Here is an 11,000-nt window from a genome sequence, read left to right on the forward strand (position 1 = left end):
CCTGTGCAAGATAGACTTAGGACAGAGGAAAGGAGAGAAGAAACTTCCACTCAAGATAAATAGTCAAATAAAATTTTCAGGCATATAATGAAAATGAACAGAAATAACCAGCCAATGAGTTCAATAATGGAGAATTTGTTTCACTGCTCACAAAATGCAATTGGTATACTGCTCTCAAAATTACTTTGAAATAAGCACATTTCAGGGGTGCCTGGGTGGTCCAATCAGTTAAGCATCTGCCTGATGTTCAGGTCATGATTGCAGAGTGGAATCATATCCCATATCAGGCTTTCTGCTCCATGGGGAGTCTGTTTCCCTCTCTCCCTTTGCCCCTCTGCCTGCTTGTGCTCTCTCTCTCTCTCTCTCTCACATAAATAAATAAAATCTTTTTTAAAATACATTTCAGAAATTCAAGAAAATAAATTAAGCAATAATGTGCTTTAAAAAAGACAGAGAATGTTGGGATGCCTGGGTAGCTCAGGGGTTAAGTGCCTGCCTTTCAGCACAGGGCATGATCCTGGAGTCCCAGGATTGAGTCCCACATCGGGCTCTCTGCATGGAGGCTGCTTCTCCCTCAGCTTGTGTCTCTGCCTCTCTCTATGTGTCTCTCATGAATAAATAAATTAAAATCATTTAAAAAATAAAAAAGAAAATATAAGGAAAAAGAGCTTAAACTAAGAACCAGTGTGTATGGAAAAGAACCAACTAGAAATTCTGCAGATAAAAAATATAGTCCTGGAAATAAAAACATGGTGAACTGGATATACAGGTAGTCTTCACTTTGCACAATGTAGCATTATCCCAATTCATGCACATCAGAACTGTGTCCTTGCACCATTCTATGATCATTGAGGACACAAATATGCACAGATTTCTTAACATGCTATCATGCAAGGTAATGATGGCCTAGACCCTAAGCAGACAAAGTCAAAGAAAGAATTCATGAATATTGGAAGCTAGTACAAGAATTCAACTGACAGTATAACACAGAACAATAACGGTATTAAAACATGAATGGAAAACTAAGAGACATAGAGGCTAGATTAAAGGCTTTAATACATATTTTTTTAGGCTTTAGAAATAGGATGGAATAGAGAGAATGGTAAAGGGTCAATGGAAGAAAAATGTTAGTTTTTAGATTTTTTTAAAAGTGCATATTAGGAAAAAAAAATAAAGTGCATATTAGGGGTACCTGAGTGGCTCATTGGTTGAGTGGCTGCCTTTGGCTCAGGTCGTGATCCTCGGGTCCTGTGATAAAGTCCTGCATCAGGCTCCCCACAGGGAGCCTGCTTCTCCCTCTGCCTATGTCTCTGCCTCTCTCTGTGTCTCTCATGAATAAATAAATAAAATCTTCTTTTTTAAAGTACATATTAAGTGGGGTGCCTGGGTGGCTTAGTCAGTTGAGCATCCAACTCTTTTGATTTCAGCTCAGATTATGATCTTGGGGTCATGAGATCGAGCCCCGCATCAGGCTACACACTTAGCAGGGAGTCTGCTTGGGATTTTCTCCATCCCTCTCCCTCTGCCCCTACCCCCTGCACTTTCTCTCTATTTCTCTAAGATAAATAAATAAATCTTTTTTTTTAAGTGCATACTAAGTAATGAGAGAGGAGGAAGGCTGGGGAGGATTACCATAAACAAGTAAAGCCTATGAGAGAGACTCCAGGGGGCCCCAGCAGAGAACATGATGTATGTTCCCTCAAGTTCAGGGACACGAAGCACAGATACCTGACTCACATTTGAGAAAACATTCTGTGGTAACAGAGCAGAAGCTATGTCTGGGGAGTAATGTACTCACCTTCAACCATAGAGCAGACTGCATAAATGCTAGGGACGGGATGGGAATCTGGAATAGCTATGTCAATGGAGCAAAAATTAAAGGGATCTAGAAGGCAAGCCCCTGAAGAACCTATAAAAATATCCATGGGAGAAAGATCTGCATTAAAATATCTGCCAAGTCCAGAATGCCCAAAGCAATCTTATAATAGTACTGGCCAAGGAAGACCTTTCTGATCCCCATGATCTGTCCTCACTCCTCCTGCTTCAATACAAATATGGTTAATAGAACAGTTGGGGGATAGAGGAAGGAGAAAGAGAGAATAAACTCATATCTCTCTTTCCCAGATGGTATGTTCTTATCTGCAGTAGGCCCTAGCTGAGAGAAGAGAGAAAACTTAAATACTATTTTGAGACTGAATTTGCAACTTAAAGCGACCATAACATTTTATTATCTCTATTGACTGTTCAAGTTTTCATCCAGCAGTAGGGACTGACTACCCTTAGATTAGAGAAACAAAAACAATGTTGCTTTTACTATTATACCCTGGTTCATACACTGGTGACAGTAATTTCAAATATGGCTCCAAGATGGAGTCACAGATCTAAAATAGACCTACTGGTCCTACCTACTACCCCAAAAGTCCTCCCTCTATCAAAAAGACCATTCAACCTACATGAGAATTATCTCTTTCCTTCTTGATGTCTCAGCTTCCCTAAAAGGGGAGAAAAATTCTTCCTTCTAATGATCCAGAAGGCTCCTTTTCTACTCCAGGATAATTAATGGTGGAAAAAAAATATTTCCTGAAGGGGGAAAGTCATTTCCTCCTTCCCACAAGGAGTATAAGCTAACTTCTGACTCAGGCAAGAAACAATAATAAGCCATAGTGGATTTCCCAAAGTCAGTTATTCATAATATTCCATGTAGGATACCCTTTATTCAGTGTAAGGTGAGCTTTCAAGGATAGCCAGGTCTTTACTATGGCCTTTGTCAGAGACAATCAGACTGCATGCCTGTCCTCATGTAGTTTTGTCTCAGGTCCTTAATTGGGTTTAATCGCCTCTCAGTTTAGACAAGAAGATATAAACATCTTCTAAGAACAAGTCATTTTCAGCCATAGAGGATTAAAATTCAAGATTTAAGGGAAAAAGCATGTCTTTGGAGGCATGGTTTTGAAGATGGACTCAAATTATACTCCTCAAGTATACATCATTTGACATCGTAATCTGGAGTAGTACCATTTAAGTCACTGTAAATAAAGAAGTCCATTCAAAAGCCTTTCCAAAACACTTACCCCAAAGTAAATGAAAATTTTCACTTCTGAAAACAGATACTGGTAGCATCTTTTAAATGACATTTCACTGTCTTAAAAACAAACACCGTTGGTCCCACCAGGCACTCCATTATATCCATCTTCTCAACATCAGTAGCATTAATGTGCATACATATGGGGGTGGAGGGGAACCCCATCACCTTTTTTTAAAGATCATAGTTATTCATGAGAGACATACAGAAAGAGGCAGAGACATAGGCAGAGGGAGAAGCAGGCTCCCTGGGGGGAATCCAATGCGGGACTTGATCCCAGGACCCTGGGACCATGACCTGAGCCAAAGGCAGATGCTCAACCACTGAGCCACCCAGGTGTCCCGAAACCCTATCATCTTGTAGCATAAACCCAGGTATACTTGATTCACTGATATGTCTTATGTGACAGGGTGATGTTGAATATAAATGAACTGAATGACCCATGCTTGCTTTTTCAAGTACATTTTGGCTTCTAAGATTTGGCACAAATTTTATTTTTAATACTTCTGACTCACTTCTCTCTCTCTCTTTTTTTTAAGATTTTATTCCTTCATTCATGAGAGACAGAGAGAGAGAGAGAATGAGAGAGAGAGAGAGAGAAAGAGAGAGAGAGAGATAGAGCCACAGGCAGAGGGAGAAGCAGGCTCGATGCAGGGAACCCAATGTGGGACTCAATCCCGGGAATCCAAGATCACGCCCTGGGCTGAAGGCAGGCGCTAAACCGCTGAGCCACCCAGGGATCCCCTGACTCACTTTTCGAGAGAGGAAATTTTGAATCCATTTCTCAGGATGACTTGTTTCTTGAAGGCAATATTCTGCTCTGCCATTTGAGTCTAAGCTACCATAGATGATGGAGGATTATAGCGTAATATATGGCTCAAGTGGTTCTCATGTTACAAAGTGGTTCTACGCACTGTTGTACCACTGTTGCCACTGGTTTACCACCACCTGAGCCCAGTGTTGTTCATAAAAACACACTGATAATGTCTGATCCATGCAATGACTGCTCCTTATTGCTGTCTGCCCCTCTCTTTTCATTTCTCTACTTTTCCTTTTCTCCCTCAAGTTGTCTCTCTTTTCTCCTGGGCTCCTTTCAGCTTTTGGCCGAAACAAGATGTCATGAGAAAGTCTCCTTCACCTCTGTGTTGACAGCACGGAGCACAAAAAGTCAGTAAAGTTCAACGAAGTCTCCCCACCATGAGAGAATATAAACAAGCTTCAAGATATTGGCTTGCTTCTGATGTAGAACTAAGATGCTCAAAGCCACTACTTATTAATAGAAATGCTGGCATAGAATGTCGAAAATGTCTTCAAACAAGTTAGCAGGGATAATGTTTGAGGGATTTGGGCTGTGAATTTTAAGTGAAGTAGGCTGAACATGTTCTGTGATATTCCAGAAGAAAATCGCCAAAGAGTTCAAAAATCCAAACAGGTTCTATGGCAAAATAATTTTCATTTGGTGTTTTACTCTTGGCAAGATACTTTTTTTTTCCCCATGGCAAGATACTTGATTAGAAGCAATACGAAGCTAGAAAGGTGGTCTGCAAATTTTGAGACCATTTTGTTGGCATGATAAGGCTGAGGAAATAGGACACCTGCACCTCCACAGGGATCTCACTCCTACAACTTGTCTTACTCAGGCCATACTATGGATCTTCCACTTTGTGAGCCTCCCTCTTATAGGGCATCACATTTATTCTTTGGGTCTTCCCTTCTCCTCAGTTGTTTCCATCCTTCTTCTATGGTCAGGGATCAGCTTATTCCAGACGAACTGTTAACTCTTCTTTTACTTCCGGTGTCTCTCACTATTTGTGCTTGAGATGGTCTTTGAAATGTTGGCATACTGTTAGGGTTCTAGTTTAGACATATTTGTATGAAAAGGGATTTTTGTGGATAGATCTGGACATCCAACCACTATTTATAACGTTATTTTCAAGAGAATAAATATTTTAAGTTCATGTAAGTGAAAGCTACCAGAGATTTTTGCCAAGTCACAGTGGTCACCAGACCTGTTCGAGAACCTAAAGAAGAAAGAGAAAAACAGTGCGCACAAAGAACTGTCAAGTATCCAATAATGTAGATGGTTTCTCCAGTCATTCAAATCCTCATCTCCTGCATATGTCTCCTTATTTCAAAGCCCCTTGTTTTCCCAGGGCTCTGCTGTTCAATGGCAGGACTTTTGATTCTTTCTAGTTCCCACTGTGAATGGGATCAATTGCAATATCTCTCCAGGTCATCTATTAGCTTCTCTGTTTCACTTGAAAAGTAGACATTCTGTTTGCTCCTCCAGATCCACTCTCCACCCTTCTTTACCTTTATCTATACTCAGGAATCTTGACTTCATCATCCACTTCGCCCCATGATAACCCTGGCTTCTTGTTGGGTTCAGCCAATGGGGTGGTTGGCATGAGTTGAGAGGTTAGGAGGAGAAAAGGCGGAGATGTTCTTCAAAGCTAAAGCTAACGAAGCTTAAAGGAGGAGAGTTCCTCACCTGTGCTTGTTCCTGCCAAACTTCTGTGAGGAGTCCTCGCAATGTGTTTACATGTAATGTACTTTCCATCAAAGTAGAAAAAGTAAGATGTTTTAATCAAAATTGAAAATAACTATTGTTTCTTTCCACTCTGAATTCTCCTCCATCACACTATGTTTTTATCAGGTGTCGTTGGAGTGGCTGTGGTTATTTTTAGCATCTGGCTAAGGAGACACTTGAGTTGGAGATTCATTTAGTTGGGTTTTGTGGAATTCAACTATGGTGGTTCATAGTCTCTTCCATGTTTGGTTAAGTTATTGTTCATAGGTTTCACAGGCTAGAAAGTGGCAGAGTTCTGTCTGATTCTAATACTAAGGATCTGTGTCGCCTTTCCCATGTCTGGTGATCATTAACGAGCCTTTGATTCCTCAGTCTTTTGCCAAGATTTGACACTTTTTCTCACCTCCCTTCAGACTCCAGCACACTTTTGTGGTCTTGGTACTGGGTCTTATCTCCCACTACTGCCTGAGCTGTTGTTTGACCAAGCTAGAATTTTTGCCTTTGCTGAAACTTGCTTGTATTGCCCATGTCTTCCCTTAACCTGAAATAGTCTTCCCCAATCACGGTCATTTCGGTTCTAATTAATTTCTTGCTAATTTGAAGATGATATAAAATTCATTATGCGATATCACAGCAAGAATGGTTAATACACATCATCACTTCAAGGATGATTTGGGATTAGCCACGACACAAGAAAATTTGAAATGTCCTGAAATCTTGCAAGTCTCATATAAAAGAAAGTTGGTGTTGCTTTCCTCAAGCTTCACAATTCATAAATTTTAAATTTCATTATCAAAAGTATGTTTTATATTATCATATAAAATATGCCATTTTCTAGGACTTTATGATGTGTATGGTACTTACTAAATTGTTCAAGATTTTAAGTTGTGATTTCTTTTAAAAAAAATAAAGGTTGTTTTGTGTTCTTTTCCCATGAAGTACTGCAAATTACGTAAATGTTAGACCCCTGAAAATCTGGACCCACCCCTACCAGGCTCACAGCTCCTCAGTGCATCCCTTTCCTACAGCTACAGGTGAAATTGTTTCCAGGAACCACCTTTTGTCTTTGCGTCTTGACCCCAGGGGTGGTAAAGCCTACCTGATAATCACAAATGCTTCGTTCTCCCCTGTTGGTTTCCTTTAACTCTAATCACACTTTTTGTACAGTCCCTTCATGAAAATTCCCTCAGCGATCTCTTCAGAGTGCTTTCTCCTGCTGTGATCCTGACTGATACAACTTGTAAAGAACAAAATAACGTGACACATTTTAAGGGACAGTTTCTGGAGCTATTATAGGCCTATCTTGATTAATATTTATTTCCAACCAACATGGTGTAGGGCAGCAGTTCTCAAAATTTTGGACTTAGAATCCATTTATACTCTTAAAAATTATTGAGGATTCTGAAGAATTTTATCAATGTTGTAATATTACACACACATATACATATATATACACATGTATATATACACACACCTATCCATGTATACATATGGATAAAAATTACAACTGAGAAATTTTAGAAATTTGTTTTAAAATAAAAACAATAAGCCCAATATATGTTAAACATGAATGATAGTGTTATGAAAATAAGTATATTTTCAAAACAATTAGAATAATATGGCATTGTTTTACATTTCAGGGAATCGTTTCATGTCTGACATAACAAAGGACAATTGGATTCTCATACCTGTCTTGGCATTCCATCTGTTGCAATATCATGTCATGTAACTCTTGGAAAACTCCATGGTACACTCGTGAGAGAATGAAAGTGGAAAAAAAGGCAAATAACATCTTAGTATTATTAAGATATTTTTTACCTCATTGACCCCCTGAAAGGGCCTTGGGAATGTACAGGGTTTTCTGAACCACACTTTGAGAATCACTGGAGTAGAGAAATAGACTGATTTGGGAATCAAGATCCCTAGGTTTTGGTCATAATTCTGGCTTCTTCTAGCAATGTGGTCTGCAAGAAATTATTTAACTTTTTTAAAACATAGTTTCCACACCTACTAAGTGAAGCATCCAAACAGAAGAACTTAGAATATTACTAATGCTAAAATTCTTTAATTCTTCAATTTATAATTTAATGTTTACTAAAAGCAACATTGGCTGTCTTTGAGCCACTTTGGAAGTTACCTAATGAGATGTCAGTATGGTTCATCCAAATGTTAATGGAAGTCAAGTGCCACGGTGTTGAGCTTTATTTTTGAAGACAGGATTAGAAAAATAAAGAAGGAAAAAATTTATATCTAATTAGATTTGTTTTGTTGAGAAACGCATATTAGAAACTCTCAATCTCAACGTTGCCAAACAATCATTTAAGATACAATGTGGTTATGATGAGACATGTTAAAGCATCCTGGAAAAATTACAACAATGATTTCCAACTTCCCATGAGCTAGGAACTTAAAGAATTAAGTGGCAAACATGTGACCAACCTCAAAGATACTTGGCATAAATGTTTGAAGCTGTAAAAAAAAAAAGTAATTATGGGCAAAACAATATTATTAAATTCTGAGGGTAGACATTCTCGTATTTTAAGAACCGAAGTTCAGGAAAAACAATCTCCTCTGCTACTTACTGACTGGGTTGGACAAAGGACAGAGATGGCTTTTGTAACTCTCCCCACCCTTTCTGGAATGTATCCAGCCCATTGAGCAGCCTTGTTATGGAACATCCAGTTAAACTGGATCTCTGGGGGTGGAGCTGAGGTTGCACTTTGTCAGTGTGAGAGCAATGTGTGCCAATAACACAATCCCCACTTTTCCCTAATTTTTCCTGGGGTTCTATATTATATCTGGACCCACAGAAAACTGCCACTGGCACATGCCAAGAGTGATGATGGTAGATACCACGGGTATGGGGAAGAAAGAATGTCAGGATCCACTGGGGAAGTCCAATTTTGTTAGATAGGGCAACATCAATACAATACACATCTGTTCCTTTGAGAAAAGACCTTTGTTTAACATATGGAACTTTCAGTGTAAGTCATGCTCTTTCGGTAGGACATAACCTGTCACTTTATACTAGGCTGAGGTGTTAGAATCCTCACCCCTTACACCAATGGAAGCTGTTATTGAAAAATTTTGTTTTCTTTGTAGTTTCTCCAAATGTACACTGGTCATGAACCTTTCAATTCATAGCCTAAGTGCTGTTAAGTAGAGCTAGCTCTGAATTGAAAATCAAAATCTGCTGGCTAGCCTGTCCTCTGTTGGAGCCTACAGGCTTTTATTGGACATCTACATACGCAGGCAATGCAGGTTCAATAGTTAGTAAACAGTCATGGTCTCTGCCCAACAGACCTTTTTTTTTTAATAAAGTAATTTTTTATTGGTGTTCAATTTGCCAACATACAGAATAACACCCAGTGCTCTTCCCGTCAAGTGTCCCCCTCAGTGCCCATCACCCACCCACCCCCACCCCCCGCCCTCCTCCCCTTCCACCACCCCCAGTTTGTTTCCCAGAGTTAGGAGACTTTATGTTCTGTCTCCCTCTCTGATATTTCCCACACATCTCCTCTCCCTTCCCTTATATTCCCTTTCACTATTATTCATATTCCCCAAATGAATGAGAACATACACTGTTTGTCCTTCTCCGATTGACTTACTTCACTCAGCATAATACCCTCCAGTTCCATCCACGTCGAAGCAAATGGTGGGTATTTGTCGTTTCTAATGGCTGAGGAATATTCCATTGTATACATAGACCACATCTTCTTTATCCATTCATCTTTCGATGGACACCGAGGCTCCTTCCACAGTTTGGCTATTGTGGACATTGCTGCTAGAAACATCGGGGTGCAGGTGTCCCGACGTTTCATTGCATCTGTATCTTTGGGGTAAATCCCCAGCAGTGCAATTGCTGGGTCATAGGGCAGATCTATTTTTAACTCTTTGAGGAACCTCCACACAGTTTTCCAGAGTGGCTGCACCAGTTCCCATTCCCACCAACAGGGCAAGAGGGTTCCCTTTTCTCCGCATCCTCTCCAACATTTGTGGTTTCCTGCCTTGTTAATTTTCCCCATTCTCACTGTTGTGAGGTGGTATCTCATTGTGGTTTTGATTTGTATTTCCCTGATGGCAAGTGATGCAGAGCATTTTCTCATGTGCTTGTTGGCCATGTCTATGTCTTCCTCTGTGAGATTTCTCTTCATGTCTTTTGCCCATTTCATGATTGGATTATTTGTTTCTTTGGTGTTGAGTTTAAGAAGTTCTTTATAGATCTTGAACACTAGCCCTTTATCTGATACGTCATTTGCAAATATGTAATTCTCCCAATCTGTAGGTTGTCTTTTAGTTTTGTTGACTGTATCCTTTGCTGTGCAAAAGCTTCTTATCTTGATGAAGTCCCAATAGTTCATTTTTGCTTTTGTTTCTTTTGCCTTCCTGGATGTATCTTGCAAGAAGTTACTGTGGCCAAGTTCAAAAAGGGTGTTGCCTGTGTTCTCCTCTAGGATTTTGATGGAATCTTGTCTCACATTTAGATCTTTCATCCATTTTGAGTTTATCTTTGTTTATGGTGAAAGAGAGTGGTCTAGTTTCATTCTTCTGCATGTGGATGTCCAATTTTCCCAGCACCATTTATTGAAGAGACTGTCTTTCTTCCAATGGATAGTCTTTCCTCCTTTATCGAATATTAGTTGACCATAAAGTTCAGGGTCCACTTCTGGGTTCTCTATTCTGCCCAACAGGCCTTAACATCTACTCTTTCTCCAGTTAGCAATATCACTGTTCTAGGAATTAGGAAATCAGCTGTTCCCAGAGGGCAATTGACTAGGCTGGAAGGAACCACCCACCCCTTCTCAAGTCATCAATTTTAAAATAGGGGTTCAACTGTATAATCTTCACACACACACACACACACACACACGTTTTATGGTTTTGATGTCACATTTTACACATTCTTATCTTGTGTCTCCCTTAACTAATTATTGTAATTATGGTTATTTTTACTACATTTGCTTTTAACATTTATACTAGTTTTACAAGAGATTAATCTGTTAACTTTACTATATATTTACTTTTCCAGTGATATTTATTTTTCCATAAGTGTTTGTTACTATTTAGCACCCATTCTTTTCAGCTTAAAAAAGTCTTGTTAACATTTCTGCTAAGGCCAATTTAGTGGTGATGAATTCCTTTAGTTTTTGCTTGTCTGAAAAATTCTTTATCTCTCCTTTACTTCTGAACGATAACGTTGCTGTCATTCTTGTTTGGAAGTTTTTTTCTTTTAGCATTTTGAATATTCATACCACTCTCTACTGGTCTGCAAAGTTTCTGTTGAAAAAAATCTGTCAAAAGTCTTATAAGATTCCCTTGTATGTAGCAAGTTGTTTTTCTCTTCCTGCTTTTACTATTCTCTGCTTGTTCTTGACTTTGGTATTCTAA

The sequence above is a fragment of the Nyctereutes procyonoides genome, unplaced genomic scaffold (genome assembly GCF_905146905.1).
Source record: "Nyctereutes procyonoides isolate TBG_1078 unplaced genomic scaffold, NYPRO_anot_genome, whole genome shotgun sequence".
NCBI classification, from domain to species: domain Eukaryota; kingdom Metazoa; phylum Chordata; class Mammalia; order Carnivora; family Canidae; genus Nyctereutes; species Nyctereutes procyonoides.